This window comes from Triticum aestivum, chromosome 4D (genome assembly GCF_018294505.1).
Source record: "Triticum aestivum cultivar Chinese Spring chromosome 4D, IWGSC CS RefSeq v2.1, whole genome shotgun sequence".
Lineage (NCBI taxonomy): Eukaryota > Viridiplantae > Streptophyta > Magnoliopsida > Poales > Poaceae > Triticum > Triticum aestivum.
This window is the reverse complement of record NC_057805.1, coordinates 499,908,696-499,926,792: the sequence shown is the minus strand read 5'-3', so window position 1 is coordinate 499,926,792 and position 18,097 is coordinate 499,908,696.

Genomic DNA, 18,097 nt, shown 5'->3' with positions numbered 1-18,097 from the left:
AGACGTTGACGCGGAGGTCACCTTTGACTTCGGGTCCCTCAGCCCAAGGAGGAAGAGGAAGGCAGCAGAGGAGAAGGAGGAGGAGGAGTAAGCTTCTTCTTCCCTTCCCCCTTTCTATCATCTTCGTCTCCTGAATTGTGCTGCTTATCTTGGATTGTTTTTATTTCTGCAGGGAAGTGGACACGCTGGCCCAGAGGGTGAGAGGGCCAGGTTTTCGGCGGGCGGCCAGCCCCCGGCGGGCACCTCGAAGGCGCCGCTGGTGGTGGTGAGCAGCCCGGACAGCAGCCCCCGGCGCAACCCCCAGCGTATGTTCGCCAATTGCTCCCCGTCGATGTGTGTTGGGGGCATGATCCCTTGGTGCTGACCTTGCCGTGATTGCAGGAGGAGGCCAGCAGCAGGAGGAGCCATAGAGGGCTACCCCCAACACGCCGCCCCCATCGACCACGCCGCCCCGAGGGGCGTCCCTGGCAAGGGCGCCAAGCACCGAGCCCATGCACACGGGGGAGGAGGAGGCGTACTCGGACGCTGGTTGCTTCGCCTTGGCGCCAAATGTTGGCGGGGAGGGGACCTCTGCTTCCCAGCCCGGCACGGGTAAGCCACTTGCCTTTCGTCCCTATCTTTTCTTTTTCTGTTCTTGGCTTCGCCTTACCCCCTTCTCGGTATCCAGACCCTTCTTTGGTGGATCCAGAGGAAATAGATACCGTCATCGAGGATGTTGCCAAGGACGCCGTGGCGGAGGCCGACAAGATCGCTGCCGAGGAGGCCGCCAGGGGCGCTGCTGAGGATGCCACCAAGGGGCCCACCGGGGAGCCCGGCAAGGCTACTGCCGAGGAGGCCGACAAGGGGCCTGCCGGGGAGGCCGGCAAGGCTGCTGCCGAGGAGGAGGTGGTTGATGACCAGCCCTCCTCCTCTGCTGCCTGTGGCTCCGGCAGGTACCTGAGGGTGAACGATGACCATTTCGTCCACCTCCCAGGGTGGTCGAGCTCCAGGGCGCCCATCGAGGGAGAGGTGTTCGACGAAGAGGTGCTTGCCGCCGTCGGGCTCGAGGTTGTCGACGAACCGATCGCCGGTGGCGATGGTTCACAGGAGGAGCGGCTTCTCCAGGCCATGGGCGCCAACTTTCGGAAGCTCCAGGCGCTCCACCGCGCCCGCCTGGACAAGGCCAAGTCCAGGATGGCAACGGTGGACAAGGCGGAGGCGGACCTCAAGGCATGCGTCACCGAGACGCAAACTTGGTTCCGCCAAGCTTGTGAGGAGCTGAAGACCGCCCAGGGCGAGCTGGCCAAGCGCGAGGTGGAGCTCACCATGAAGCGGGCTGACATCAAGAAGGCCCAAGAGACGGCGAAGAACCTGGCTGCCGAGGCCGAGGCTGCTCGAACCCAGCACCAGGCCATGCTGAACTCCCAAGAGGAGGACCTTGCCACGCGCGAGGAGAAGCTTGCCGCAATGCTCCGCGGCAAGGATGAGGAGGTGGAGAAGCTCGTCGTGAAGCGGACCCGGGAGCTGGAGCAGAGGCACAAGGAGGCACTCGATGCACAGGCTCTGGTTCACGCTGGCAAGGTGAAGGAGCTGGAGGTGGCGCGGGACGGGCTGAAGGACCAGACCCAGAAGCGGACCGAGGAGAAGACCACGCTCAACGGTGCTCTGGTCGAGGCGCAGGGTGCGGCCGTCAGCAGGGCCGGGCAGCTTTCTGAGGCCAACAACTCCATCAAAGACCTCAAGCTGAAGCTGGAGGGTCTCTAGGGAATGCTGTCGGAGGCCCAGGCCCGGGAGGGGACCCTGGCCAAGGACCTGGAGGTCGAGAAGTAGCTGCGGAAGAACGAGACCGCCAACCACAAAGACTTTGTGGAGGGTGAGAATCGCTGGATCGGCCGCCTTGAAGACGTCACCGGCAGGATTACCACGCAGCTGGCCACCATGGGGATGCCAAACATGAGGTACGCCCCGGATCGCAGCATGACTCCCAACGCCAGGCTGATCCCGTTCTTCGAGGGTGTTCTTGGAGCCCTTGAGCATTTTCGCTCCACCAGGGCGACTTTCCTGGCCAATGAGGCCGGAGGCTTTGCCGGGGTGCCATGACCAAGGTTCTCACCAAGGTGGCATACTGGAATCCCAACCTCGACTTCGACGCTGGGCTGGAGAGCTTGCCGGAGGGTGTGGACCTCGCGCCGCTCAGGGAGCGGATCGAGCCCGTCATCAGCGGCATTGATAGAATCCAGAGGGTAGAGGGCCAGTGCCGGGACTAGGCACCCCGCTTCTTATCATCGCTGCAGGTTCATGGCCAAGACAATTTCTATCTTTAGTTAGAACCGCAGCAACAATTGATGTAATATAACTCTGCATTACTTCTGAATCATCGCATGTTATTTTCCTGTTCAATCTTTCTCTCTCTGTATGTCCATCCTACGTTAATCGGGTAGGCTCGCCGGCACGTAACTCAGGGTGCGGCGCCTCGTGGATTGATCCTCGGTAGCCTGTCGGGTGTGCTTGCTGCGAGGCAAACCACCTTACCACTCTCAACGCGGCCGCTCGAACTGTCGAGCTTGACTCGAGTCAGAATCGAGAGCGTTGCCAATTGCAGAAGGCTACCGTGTCGTTCTCGACGCGGCCACTTAAGCTGTTGAGCGGACTCGAAATAGGATAAGGGCGTTGCCAATAGCTGAATGGCCCCATTGCGTGCAGGTTTTCCATACAAAGAACAAGATCTCCGAGGGGAGTAACCTTATATAAAAAAGAAATATTTAAAGTTCGGCATGACTTAGCTTTCCTGTGGCCGCACCGGAGTCCTTGGCGCTTGCAGGCGGCGTCGTTCTCTTGGCCATCTTCTTCTTGGGAGCCATGACGATGAAGAACTACTAGGCTAACTGCTAAAACAGATTCTCACAACTGCGCCCCCTACTTGGCGCGCCAAAGATGTCGGTGAGAACGACACCTATGGGATCACTGGAATCCCTTCTACGGTCGGCGGGAGCGGGGTTGTGAGAAGAGCAGGTCCAGGAGCTAGCACAAAGATCGTTTACCCAGGTTCGGGCCACGAGGATGCGTAATACCCTAGTCCTGCTATGGTGGATGTATTGAGTGGTCTCGAGCTTTCGAACTAGCTACGGTGGCTGCGTAGTTCCAAAGAGCCGAATCCCTCTCCTGGTCGCCTCGGGCCTCCTTTTACAGGCAAACGGGGTTGCCACAGTGGCACACAGGAGGTGGAAAGGCCTACAGTGCGCGAGCTTATCGCCCGGCATTACGGGACAAAGTGCATTAAATGCGCTACTTAGGTGTCCATTAGCTTTATCGGGGACGGGAACGAGGCCCGTCCCGTCCGTCGCCGCTCCGCCTCGCTTCGACACGCGCCCAAGCCAGGGATGCGTGCAGCGCCATGTAGGCAGGCAGGCTGCTGAGGTGTGGCGGTGTCAGGGTCTTCAAGAAGATCTGTGTGCCACCACGCAGGTGCTTGCTGAGTTGGTCTGGAAGCCGCATGTTGCCACGCAGGTGCCTGCCCAGCTGGTTGGGCTGGCAGCTGCATGCGAACGGCGGCGGAGCCTTGGCTGGTGCGGGCATGGCAGTGGCCCTGCTGACGCCCTTGGCAAGGGTCTTTCCGGGGGCCAGGCAAGGGTCTTGCCATGGCGTCGCAGTTGTCCACGGCAAGGCGCTTGCCGGGGGTCTTGTGGATTGCCTCGGCTAGGATCCCGCCGAGGGCCGTCGTCTTCTGATCCTCATCTGATCTTGTGTGTTTATGATCTTGACAAGGATCTGCATGCCACCACGGAGGTGCCTCCCGAGCGCTGGTTCCAATGTAGTGGTTGATGGCATTCGGAACCCTTGGTGCTCAAGGGTGGCTCACTCCGCTGGCATCGGCCAGGCTGCCCCGGCAAGGCTCTTGCCGGGGCTTCGGAGGCTGCCTTGGCAAGGATCTTGCCGAGGGAGTCTACCTCGCCCTCTTGCCCTCTTGTGTTCCTGGTCTTGGCGTTGTTTTGGTTGTCTTGTGCTTCAGCTTTCTCCGACTTCCCTCCTCTGTTCTGACTGCCCATGCACAAGTAAAGAGGTCAAAAGGAGAGCCCCTACTTTTGTACACCGACAGTTTAGACATTTTTATACATTAACTGAGTTTTCTATGCATTTATGTGCATAATTCAAATTTGAACTACAAGCACATGCTCTAGTGCATGTAAATTGTTTGAAAAACCAAATCTGTGTCCTTGGTTGCATGCTTAGGTCACATGCCAGAAATGGGAATGATTGTCAAACACCTTGCCATCGTCGCTCGGCCACAAATATTGAGATACATGGTTTTTAAATTCTAGTAATCCAAAACTCATCTGAAGTTCATGAAACTTGACATGCTATCATGGAGCGGCATCAACATGTTATGGTAAAAAAATTTCTCATTTGGGGCAGGTTTGGGTATAAGGTTCTCGCAAACCAGAGTTTCTCACAACAAGCCTGATGGTTTCGGGAGGGAACGTACCACCCTTGGGGGCGAAATGATATCCGTTGCCTCTTGTTGCTTTCAAAAAACTTCAAGTGTCAACATAGAACGACAGGAGTGTTGTGTCAATTTTTGGGCTTTTTTGGGGTTCGCTTGGACATTTTTATACATTAACTGGGTTTTCTAGGCATTTTATGTGCATAATTCAAATTTGAATTATAGGCACATGCTCCAGTGCAGAAAAATGGGTTGACATATGAAATGTGTGTCCTTGGGTGCATGCTTAGGTCCCATGCAAGAAATAGGAATGAATTTCAAACACCAGGGCACTATTGATGGCCGTCAAAACGTTGAGATACTTTGTTTTTAAATTCTAGTAAATCCAAAACTCGTCGGAAATTCATGAAACTTGGCATGCTATCATAGAATGGCACCCGACATGTTGTGGTATTTTCGTGTCCATTTTGAGAGAAGGCGCACTCGAATAACAGCCAACAAAGTCATTTTGAAAAATAGCTGCCACTTTAATATCTCAAACATTTGTATAATTCAAATCGTGTGCATTCTATTAACCATTCACGTGACGACACGTGTCTTGGTTTTAATGGCTATAGGAGGTGCCGTGCAGACATCTGCTTGACTGAACGGGAGGCGTGCGAGCGCAGTCCGATGCGCAGGCTGACCGAGAGGCATGCAAGCTGTCCTCCAATGCGTAGGCTCACCGAGAAGTGTGCGAGATGTAAGCTGCGTAGGCTCACTGGGAAGCGAGCCCTTTGACTTTCATGGCCACCCGCCTTGCTCGCATCCTCTCCATTTATGGCGCCTGAGCCGCTGTTTAATATGGGCGGCCTTACTGTTCGCCTCCCATTCCCCTCCCTCCCGCGGACCTCCACCAACGCCATGGCGCAGAAGGATCATCTGCCACTAGTCTTCAAGTTTGGTGAAATTGACTCCGAGCTGGAGGAGATAGAAAATAAAGAGGAATGGGGCCTCATGGACATGGCCCTGAACGAGTTGGCTGTGGCGGTTGCTGCCCCCGCTCCCGTCCCAGCTCTCATCCCCGCGCCCGCGCAAGCGACCATCCCCGTAGCATTGACGGACTGGTCACCGAGCACTATCGCAGAGCTGGAAGCCACGGGCGTCAGCGAGGTCTCCACGGACCCGCGCGAGCTCATGTACATGTCAGCGCCAGCGCCCGTGCCCGTGCGCGCCCCTCCACCCACCGCAGCGGCGGTCCCCGTGCATTTGGCTGCACCCACCACGCCCGCGCGCGTGCCCCCCTCAGCGGCATGGGACGCCGCCGTCGACCGCTATCTCTCAGCGGCGCCATTTGCCGTCCTCCCGCGCCCCGCCCGTCGATCACGTGACGACATGATGTTTGATTTCCAAGTTAAGAACATTATGTGCTGCCTTGAAGACTTCAACTACGGCGTCCCGGAGGACGACAACGACAACGACGGCGTGGCACGCCGCCTCCGCCACCATCGGAAATAGTTTTTTTGTTTAATATTGTATGTCGATCATATGAATATAAATTCTCAGTGTGACTGAATGAAAGATATGGTTTGAACGAACTTGCATTTTTCTCTCTTAATGTACAGACTTATCAGACGATTTTCTTTTGAAAAAAACGTCAATGGTTTTTAAATATAAAACACTCATTGCAAACGTTTTAGTTAGAACACCCGTATGCAAACCGACAGCTTCCCCAGGAAGCCAAGGGAAAATGTGCCGAGCAGGATTTGTGCAGCTCTTGATCACAAACATTTTAGATAGAACACCCGTATGCAAAGTGAGAGCTATGGTCTTCCCCCTTAAGTCAAGGGAAAATTAGCAGCGCAGGATTTGTGCATCTCTTCAACGTAAACGGTTCAGATTGAATACGGTATAAAAAGTCAGACTTCGGTGCTAAGCCAAGAGAAAATGTGTCGAGCAGGATTTGTACATCCCTTCAATGCAAACGGATGTTTTGAATGACCCGTGTGCAACCACGTACAGACAATTTGGTAAGATTTGCATCTGTCATATTGGGTATATTGCCATTTGTCAAATAGGAAAGATTGACATTTTTTGATCTAGTAACATTGCCGTTTGTCAACCTTGTAGCACTGCAATTTGTCAAAATATGTAGCTAAAAATCACTAGCACTATCTAATTTTTGCAACTAAAATTTACTAATTAAGCATAGATTTCATTCATAGATTAAGCAGTCGTTCTTTATACAAATAGTTCAACTCGACAGCTGAACCGACCAAACTTTTTCCAAATTGTTGCCAACCACGTACTGAAATAGTTAGTTCAACTATATATACTAGCTAATTTTAAGTACGTTGTACAGTTCCACTACATCTATAGTCAGATGAACTGAACAAAATAGCCCCTAAATACTACTACTACGGAGGGGCTTTGTACTACTTCCGGCAGCCTCTCCTCTGCCGAGCGCGCTCAGTAAGAGGAAGAGGAGGAGGAGCCTACCGATGAGCTGGACAACTGCAATATGGTGCGTGCCGCTGCTGCACCTTCAGCGACGACGCTCACCTCGAATGCCCTCTGCCACTCCAGAAGATCCCTCTCGAAGCGGTGGTTCTCCTCGTAGATCTCCTGATTCCTCGCCTCTGAGGCGGCTTGTGCCGCGGCCACGGCGGCGGTAAGGCTCTTTGCATGCTCGACGAGGGCTCCTCCTCCTCCCGCGGGAACTCGGTGTAGCACGCAACATCGCTGACGCATGTGCGGGCCTCCACCTCCGCCTCCCGCCTTCGGGCGGCGGTGGCTGAGCGGGTGATGACCCCGGCTGTCAACGATGGGCTGGCGGCCACGGCGGCCAACAATGGGGTGGCGGCCACGACCACCACCTCCCGCCTTCGGGCCGCGGTGGCGGAGCGGGTGATGGCCATGGTGGCCGGCAGTGGGGTGGCGGCCATGACGGCCACCTCCTGCTTTCGGGCCACGACGGAGGAGCGTGCGATGGCCCTGGCTTTCGACGCTGGTGTGGCGGCAACAGCGGCCGGCACCAGCTGCCGACGGGCAGCGATGTACCTCTTGAGCTTGCGTTGGTTTTTCCCTTGAAGAGGAAAGGGTGATGCAGCAAAGTAGCGTAAGTATTTCCCTCAGTTTTGAGAACCAAGGTATCAATCCAGTAGGAGACAACGCAACAGGCCATCGAATACCTGCACAAACAAACACCAACTTGCAACCAACACGACAAAGGGGTTGTCAATCCCTTCACGGTTATTCGCAAAGTGAGATCTGGTAGTATTGGATAAACGGTAAAGTAATATTTTTGGTATTTTTGGTTTATGGAACGAAAAGTAAAAGATTGCAAAAGAAAGTAAATAGGATACTAGAATTGTAGATCGGAAACTTATATGATGGAAAATAGACCCGGGGGCCATAGGTTTCACTAGAGGCTTCTCTCAAGATAGAAAATATTACGGTGGGTGAACAAATTACTGCCGAGCAATTGATAGAAAAGCGCAAAGTTATGACGATATCTAAGGCAATGATCATGAATATAGGCATCACGTCCGTGTCAAGTAGACCAAAACGATTCTGCATCTACTACTATTACTCCACATATCGACCGCTATCTAGCATTTATCTAGAGTATTAAGTTCATAAAGAACGGAGTAACGCCTTAAGCAAGATGACATGATGTAGAGGAATTAACTCAAGCAATATGATGAAAACCCCATCTTTTTATCGTCGATGGCAACAATACAATGCGTGTCGGTTCCCCTTCTGTCACTAGGATCGAGCACCCCAAGATTGAACCCAAAGCTAAACACTTCTCCCATTGCAAGAAAAACCAATCTAGTTGGCCAAACCAAATCGATAGTTCGAAGAGACTTGTAAAGATATCAAATCATGCATAAAAGAATTCATAGGAGATTCAAATAATATTCATAGATAAGCTGATCATAAATCCACAATTCATCGGATCTCGGCAAACACACCGCAAAAGAGTATTACATCGAATAGATCTCCAAGAACATCGAGGAGAACTTTGTATTGAGAAGCAAAGAGAGAGAAGAAGCCATCAAGCTACTAGCTATGGACCCGTAGGTCTGTGGTTAACTACTCACGCTTCATGGGAGAGGCAATGGTGTTGATGTAGAAGCCCTCGGTGAGCGATTTCTCGTCCAGCAGGATGTCAGAAAAGGCCCCAAGATGGGATCTCATGGGTATAGAAGGTTGCGGCGGTGGAAAAGTGGTTTCTTGGCTCCCCGGGAAGTTTTGGGGGTATAAGAGTATATATAGGAGGAAGATCTAGGTCAGGAGGCCACCGAGGGGCCCACAAGGTTGGGGGCGCGCCCCACCCCCCTGGGCGGGCCCTCCACCCTTGTGGCTGCCTCGTGGCTCTTTTGATTTGCACTCCAAGTCTCCTCGGTGTCTTCTGGTCCAAGAAAAATCATCGCGAAAGTTTTATTCCGTTTGGACTCCGTTTGGTATTCCTTTTCTGTGAAACTCTAAAACAAGGAAAAAAACAGAAATTGGCACAGGGCTCTAGGTTAATAGGTTAGTCCCAAAAATCATATAAAATTGCATATTAATGCATATAAAACATCCAAAACAGATAATATAATAGCATGGAACAATCAAAAATTATAGATACGTTGGAGACGTGTCAAGCATCCCCAAGCTTAATTCATGCTCGTCCTTGAGTAGGTAAATGATAAAAACAGAATTTTTGATGTGGAATGCTACCTAACATATTTATTCATGTAATTGTCTTTATTGTGGCATGAATGTTCAGATCCGTAAGATTCAAGACAAAAGTTTAATGTTGACATAAAACAATAATACTTCAAGCATACTAACAAATTATTATGTGTTCTCAAAATAACATGGCCAAAGAAAGCTTATCCCTACAAAATCATATAGTCTGTCTATGCTCCATCTTCATCACACAAAATATTGAAATCATGCACAACCCCGATGACAAGCCAAGCAATTGTTTCATACTTTTGATGTTCTCAAACTTTTTCAACTTTCAGGCAATACATGAGCGTGAGCCATGGACATTATAGCACTATATGTGGAATAGACGGTGGTTGTGGAGAAGACAAAGAGAAGGAGATAGTCTCTCGTCTACTAGGCGTATCAACGGGCTATGGAGATGCCCATTAATAGATATCAATGTGAGTGAGTAGGGATTGCCATGCAACAGATGCACTGGAGCTATAAGTTTATGAAAGCTCAAAAAGAAAACTAAGTGGGTGTGCATCCAACTCGCTTCCTCACGAAGACCTAGGGAAATTTTGAGGAAGCCTGTCGGGGATATTACCCCGCGGTGTAACCCGGCCGGACTTGGCGACTCACTGGTGACCTTCCCTGACCCTGCGACTGACTGGTAACCCGCCCAGAGCAGGCGGCTCATTGGTGACCCGGCAGGCGGGTCAGAGGAGCGACAAGACCCGGTGGCCCAGAAGGCGGCTCGTGGGAAGGCCGACTCATATTATGGTGGGCCGGCTTAAGATGAACGCACAAGGAATATTTCCCTTACAAGGAAGCAAGACCCGGACTTGTATCCGGCTTGTAATAGAAGATAGAATAGTCATAATCCTAGTAGGACTCCACATGTAACCCACCCCTCTCACTTATATAAGGGGGACAGGGCACCCTAAGAGGGACAAGATTCACGAGCTTGACAAGTTAGGGTTAGACAGACAAGTCTATAGCTCTCAAGATAGAGCACCCTTGTAATCATGTTCATCATCATCAATATCAATGAAGCAGGATGTAGGCTTTTACCTCGACCGTGAGGAGCCGAACCTGGGTAAAAACCTCGCGTCTCTCGTCCCACTCAACCCCTCTCAAGCTACCACATAGATGCGCTGGCCTCGCGACTAAGTCCTGGCACTAAGGACATCTGGCGTGACAAATCCATGACAGTTGGCGCCCACCATAGGGCCTGCGCACGGTGGTGTTGAGTTCTTGGAGGGATCTCTCCCAGGGATCGAGAAGCTCGCGATAAATTGGACAAAGAAGAGTTCAAGAGATTAGGGTTACGTCAGGTGCTTTACTACAAAATTGTTGAGTTGACAAGATCGACACGCGATACAATCGAAACCTAGATCAATTTTTCAAGCAGTTGCGCGTCGGCAAAACCGACTGGATTTCCGTCGAGGAACGCCATGAGCCGGCGGAACAGCGTTCGCGTTTGTTTAGTTAAAAGATCATGAAGAGGTTATTTTCATACGGCCCGGGGACTTGACATCGTCATCGTTCCTGGCCTGTGCGTTTTCAGCAGGATCAACAGAAACTCGCCGAGATTACGGAGTCGCGAGACCGTCACCTGAAGCCAAATCAGTTTTCCTGTTGTCAATTCTGGTTGCTGCATGCATACAAGGAATCTACCAAGAGATTTATTCAAAGAAATATGGAAGGCAAGAGCTATCAAGTGGCAGGGTCTTCATATGAACAAACAACATGCATACAAGGAATCTGCCAAGAAATTTATTCAAAGAAATATGGAAGGCAAGAGCTATCAAGTGGCAGGGTCTTCACATGAACACAAAAAGGGGGGGCACGATCTGGAACGCACGTGGTGGAAAGTCAAACAAAGAACGACTCGCACGAGGAACTCGCATCGAGTGAGCCGCTGCCTCTTGCGCCGCGCCTAGCTAGCTGCCGGTCCGTGACCACCTCCACTTCGCGTTGAGCCTCCGCCGCTGCAGGCGTGCCTCGAGTGAGCCTCCCACTGCTGTCCCTCGCGACGACCACCACCTAAAGCCGCCGCTGCTGCAGGCGTGCCTCGAGTGAGCCTTCCACTGATGTCCCTCGTGACGACCACCGCCTCAAGTCACCGTCGCCTTCGAGGCGCCGCTTCCGCGCTGTTCTGGCTTCGCCTAGCTGGGGGCCTCTTCGAGCAGCTGCAACTGCGACTGAGCCACCTCGCTCAGCCTTGCCGCGGACACTCCTCTGCTGACCTCGGCGTTGAGCCGCCATCGCAGGGTCTTCCTGGTTTCTGTGTCGCCGCTGGACCGGAGGGTCTGTTCTGAGCTCGACCTCAATTCACCACACCACCATGGCTGGCTACATCGCCAAGCCCTCTGCCAGTCGCCGCTTCTTCTGCGCGCCCATGCCGCCGCGGGCCGGCCGCCGGCTGCACCTCGCTTTACCTCCTTGAGCCAACGGTGCTCCTTCTGCGGTCGCATGTCCTGCTGACGGGTGGAGAAGCAGAGGTGTAAAGCTAAGCCATCTGCTATGAGCCGCCGTCCCTGCGGACGCGTGTTGAGCCGCCTCTGCTGTGTTGGGCCGTCGGGGCCGCATTGATCCGCCTCTGCTGTGTTGAGCCACCGGGGCCGCGTTGACCCTCCTCTGTTGTGTTGAGCCGTCGGGGCTATATTGAGTCGCCGGTCTGCCTGAGCTGCCTCTGCCGCGTTGATCCGCCTCTGCTGTATTGAGCCGCCGGGGCTGCGTTGAGCCGCATCTGCTATGTTGAGCCGCCAAGGCCGTGTTGAGCCGCCGAGGCTATATTGAGTTGCCGGTGTTCTTGAGCCTCCTCTGTCGTGTCGAACAGATCATCCGTCATCCGAACAAATCAGGTGAGATCCATCCAAGTTTTTTTATTAGCACATATTATTTTTGTCAAGGAGCAGTTTATCTTTGCCTTGGTCTGCAATATTGTTTATGCAGGACAATTGTTCACTTCAAGAGCGATGGCCGTATCATGGATGTATAGCTCGCGCCACCATTATCGTGCGCCAGCATCTGACCGTGCCATGATGCTCGATGAATATATGTGCAAACCGCCGCTTACGGCCCAATTTACATCAACATGACGCGGTTGAATCGCCCATCCGCGCGGCTTACCACGCTTCTGATTAACTCGCCCGTCCGCGCTGGCTTACAATGCCGCGGCCGGTTCATCTATCTGCTCCCGCGGCCGATTAGGCCATGATTGATTTCAGCTTCACCGTGGTGATCATCAACTCCGCGGTGGATATTTTCTGGCCTAACATATCATGTGAAATCCATCCAGTGTTTTTATATATCATAATTACTCTGGTGTGCACACTCTTTAAGTGCAGGACAAATTGTCTACTGCAAAAAGGACCTTTATGGCACTGAGCGGCTGAATGACTCATACCGGGAATATATAGCAAATATTGCGAGGATTATCAACTCGCTTCAAGCTTCCGGTTTACATAAATTTCAGCATTCCGCTGTTCAATTATATGTCGGTTTATGCCACGGTTAAATATGAAGAATCTCAAGCCAACTCCTCGAGTCGTCTTGAGACTCAGGGGCTACAATGACATGACTCAGTAGAATTGGCCGGTTTCAGTGAATTCAAGAACTCCGGGTCATTGGAGGAACAAATAACCCGGCCCCGGAGGCTACTGCCTTATTAGTGACAATTTAAAGGCCGTCGGAAAATTTCCGACTTAAAATGAAGGATTCCGGTTTAAAATCCGGCTCAAGGGAAATGGGAAAATTGTTTCTCACAAAGCTTTGAAGCTCTCAATATCCGGTTTGAAATTCCGGTTCAAAAAGAATTCATCTCTCGCAAGTTCGAGTTCTCAGAAAAATTAAAGGTTGCCAAAGAGAACTTGCTGCCATCATGCGCGGTTCGAACATGGGTATCCTGCCTTATGGGCTCATCTTATTATGGTCACTTGAGGGCTTCATGCTCACTGAGCATAGCTATGCTTACCCTCTTGATCCGGCTTGTACGCCTTGATTACAAAAAAACATGGGGGCTTTCTGCTCACTGAGCATAGCTATGACTACCCTACTGATCCAGCTTGTACGCCTTGATTGCAAATAACTTGGGGGTTTTCTGCCCAAGTTGAATTCTTACCAAAGAGAACTTGCTATAATGTGCAGTTCAAACATAGGTAACCTGCCTTGATGACTTGTTAAAAATTACTTGGGGGCTTCCTGCTCATTGAGCATAGCTATGACTACTGTCGGGGATATACCCCGTGGTATGACCCGGCCGAATGTATGACCCGGCTAGGACTTGGTGTTTCATTGGTGACCCAGCAGATTGTAAGCCGCCAGATATTTATGCTGGCAGATGTTAAGCCAGATGGTTAAGCCGCCAGATATTTAAGCCGGTAGATGTTAAGCCAGATGTTTAAGCCGCCAGATTTTTAAGCCAGATGTTTAAGTCAGATTGTGACAGAGTCGCCTGGGCTTAATAAGCCCAAAACGTTAAGAAGCCCATGGAGACAAGCCCGTGATGAGAAGTCAGAATAGTTTAAGTCTTAGTCTGAGATGGACTCTACATGTAACCCGCCCCTTCAACTTATATAAGGAGGGGCAGGGCACCCCAACAAGGACAAGTAAGAAAATAATCGCTAAGGTTAGATACAACTAGGACAGCCGGTTTATGGTGACTCCCTCATGATGATAATAAGACCTAGCCACAAACAGCATGTAGGGTGGTTACCAGATGATGTTTTCCGGGGCCCGAAGCTGTCTAAACCCTTGTCTTGTGTTGCGTCTCTCGATTCGGATCAACCCCTCTCAAGCTACCACATAGATGCGTTGGCCTCACGACTAAGTCCTCGCACTAGGACGTCTGCCATGACAATTTCACGACAGTTGACGCCCATAGTGGGGCTCGCGCACGGTGGTGTTGAGTTCTTGGAGGGATCTCTCCCAGGGGTCGAGAAGTTAGCAATTTTCGGGAGGAGAAAATTCCCGTTTAGAAGGATCTACGTCAGCTTCAAATTCACCAGTCTGGATTGGCAATATACGAGATTTGAGTACAAGAGAAGCTAGGGTTCGGCGTCTTGTGCGCTACCGCCAAACGTGACTTGGCGAACCGAAAGCCAGATCGATAAGGGAAGCCGAGACCGACAAGTTCTATTACTGATTCAACTCGTACGCGGAGATTGACCAGAAGCGACCTGCTGAGCCGCCGTTCCCGCGCGTACTGTCTTCAAGTCCCGAGAAGGCCAGAGCTGCTATTATGCAATTTTCAATCGGTTTCTACAGCTACTACTCACGGGATATTACAAGGTTTCACTGCTGCTGCTGTGTCGCATCAAGCCATCAATTAACCGGACCAAGTACTACAGGACTATAACTTCTCACGTGAGGCTGTACTAGATATAATCACTAGTCCAGATTTTTTCTTCTGTGTTCAACTGCTGGTCCGATCTTGCTTTCCTGTGACTTGGCCGTCCTCGAGTATGTCGGTGGCTCGCCCGAGTTGCCGGTCTCTACGCCTCGCCGTTGCCGCAGCCGGCTGCGTCTCTCTCCACCCGGCGGTTCCAACATGTTTCGCTACTCCCCTGCTCACGTTGAGCCGGCCTCCGGCTCTGCCCGCTCCCCAACAGCCACTGCGCACACAGAAGAGGAGAAGTGGCTAGGTGCTCGTGTGAGGAGGGTTGTCAACAAAAACCAACATGGATTGGTCAAACATCCCCATGGATTGTGCAAAGAACACAAATGATCAGTGTAGATATGGCAATGGTTGTGAACCACCGCGGTCTCCGTTTTAGCTGCGGCTTTTGCGCCAAGTTGGTCCTACAGCCGCAGTTGCTCCACCAGTCAACTGCTGCCTCAGCCGGCCCCCTCGCCTTATCATCGCCTCTGGCGCGAGCCAGCCGCTGTCTTGGCCGCCGTGCGTTGAGACGGCGCAGCCGCCTCCGCCTTTGCCACCGGCTCGCAGCCCATAGTCGCCTTTACCATGGTGTGCGCTCTGCTCAAGTCGCCTCCACAGCCTTGAGCCGACCGCTTCTGCTGCGACCCGACGTCGCCCTGGTTTCGTCTTCACTGTACGAGCCGCCTACTGCTGCCGGGTCAACATCCGTGCCTTGAGCCGCCGGCCTCGACCCGCCACTCCTGTCGTGGCTCTCGCCTCCGAGTCGTCTTGAGCTGCCGTTGCCACCATGAAACCGCCCGTTCCGCTGCCATTACAGCCGCTCCCGGTCTTCAAAATTCGCCTGAGCCGCCGGACCTCGCTGGAATCGCCCCGCCTCGAAGCCGCCGCTGCTCGGCCTCCCTCGCGGCCTGCTCCTCTGTGGCCTCACCTGCTCCGCCGCGCCTCAAGCCGGCCCGGCCTCGGGGCCGTCTCTGCTGTGGCTTCGAAGCAGCCCTGCCTCCACAAGCCTCTACGGCTGTGCCTGCCTTGGCCTCGCCTTTAGCCGGAAATTTGTCTTGCCGCCGTGGATTGACCCGCCCAGCCAGGTCCTCTGCCTCTGAGCGCCCCCGCCGACGCGCCTCGCTGGAGAGCCTCGACAGCGGTCTCTCGCCTCTACCGCGTTCCGGCGCGTCTGTTGTGAGCCGCTGTCGCCGCAGCATGTTCCGGCCGCCCGTGTCCTCTGCTGAGCCGTCGTGGCCTCGCCCGAGCCGGCTTTGTTGCGGTCTGCTCTGCTCCACTCCGGTCGGTTCCTACACCGTCTCCACATCGCCGTAGGCCTCCCCGCACCCTGTTCCACTGGCGCTTCTGAGTCGGACCTACCCCTGCCGCGGAATATTGAGCCGCTTTGCATCAACCCGCCGCTGCGACCCGTAACTGCGTGACTCCGTGGGGAAGTTGCGGGTCTCAATCAATTTGCTGTTCCGGCTCAGCCCGCGTCTCCCTTGTCAGCAGCGTCGGGTGCAGCCTGACCCGCCGAGCCTTCTCCACTGTCAAGGGCCAGCTTCGAGCTGCCGTCTCCACCAAAGAGCCACCCGCCTCGGAGCACCGTTCTCCTCCTATAAGCCGTCGTCAGGCCTCGCGTCATTCATGCCGCTGCAGTGCCTCTGACCGCCGGATCTCACCAGACTCCGCCTCTACTGCGATCCTCGCTGACTCGCCGCTGCCATGAGCCATCGCGCCGGCTCATCTCCACCATCACCCCGCCTGCGGTCTGCTTCTACAGCCGCCGCTGCGGTTCTATCGCCGTGGGTTCTCATCACCTCGACGAACGGCCGCCTCTCCACTTTTGCCTTGCGCGTCCCCGCAGGGTCACCCACCCCTGAGCCGCCCTGCGTCGGCTGCCCGCTAGCCTCTCACGCCGCGGTGTATCCGCCCTACTGTGGCCTGCCTGCGCCTTCGCCAAGTCGCCTCCACCGCCATGGCCCGCTCGTCTTCGTGTCACCTCCCCGAGTCGGCTATGCGAGCCACCACGGCCCTGTTGGTTCTGTTCGAGCCGACACATCTAGCAACTCTCTGCTATGGCCGTGAACCGCCCAGGCCTCTACTCCCGTGTGCTCCCCTGTCAAAGAGAAGAAAGAGATAAGAGGAGATTGGATTGGAAGCAAAGTCAAAGTGGACAAAGTGCTAAAAAATGAGGGACAAACATGACCCGGAGGGTCCTTCTGAGCCGCTCGGTGCAGCGCTTTAAGCCGCCACCTCTGTCACCATTGTTGCAACCCTACGGCTGATAATTTTCGATCAAATATATCAGGTGAAATCCATCCTGTCAAGTTTCTATTGATACATTTTTATTTCTTCGAGAACAATTCCTCTCGTTTGTGCAAATTCTTATGCAGAATTCATAATGGCAAAGGAGACCATCAAACTATGGCCCTTGCATACATCAGATGGATCAATGGACATGGTCATTTATAACCCGTCGGGATTCAACATATTTCAGCAATCCGCTGTTCAAATATATGTCGGTTCATATCACGGTCAAGTATGGAGAGTCTCAAGCCAACTCCTTGAGTCATCTTAAGACTCGGGGGCTACAATGATATGACTCAGCAAAGTCTTAAACAGTTTTTAGCAAATTCAAGAACCCCAGGACGTTGAAGGGGGAGATAACCCGGTCCCGGAGGCTGCGGCTATATTGATGAAAATTTAAAGGCCGTCAGAAAATTTCCGGTTCAAAATGAAGAATACCGGTTTAAAATCCGGCTCACGGGAAATCTATCTCCCACAAGATCTGAAGCTCTCAATATCCGGTTTAAAAATCCGGCTAAAAAGAGTCCATCTCTCACAAAGTTCGAGTTCTCAGAAAATTAAATGTTGCCAAAGAGAACTTGCTGCCATTATGCACGGTTCAAACACGGGTATCCTGCCTTATTGGCTCATCAAATGGTCACTTGGGGGCTTCCTGATCGTATTCAAATCATAGCTGTGAATATCCCTCTTGATCGGCGCAGTGCCACACTTATGGTCACATGGGGGCTTCCTGCTCGTATTCGAAGCATAGCGTTACTACCCTCTTGACTGAACAAAAGCATGTCACTTGGGGGCTTCCTGTTCAAACATAGGCGTATTCGACCAAAGAGAACATAGCGTTACTACCCTCTTGACCAGGTTATCTTGTTCAAACATAGGCGTATTCGACCAAAGAGAACATAACCTTTCCAGGTCATCCTACCTGTAACCAGCTGCTTCAACTCCATCGGGTAATACAGGAGAGCATGACACCACCACCGGGTCAAAATAAACAGAGCCAAAACAACTGCCACCAGAACTGATCGGCACCAAAATTAAAACGGTTGCACGATCAGGCTTCCTCCCAACCGGCCGGCTGTAGCCGTAAGTTGACCAGGCTTCATCCTGACCGGCTGTAGCCATCAAATTGCAAAATTCACATGTGATGGTACATTCTCTGGTGCTGTTGTATTCAGCAACCCATAGGCCATATATAGACATCATCTGAGAGTAGTAAGATTTAACAATGAGAACCCAAAAATCAAGAGCCGAACACCCACTAGATCATACGATTGTTCTTTTCAGCGGAAGAAAAAAGACCGCATGCTGATTTTGTAGTTACA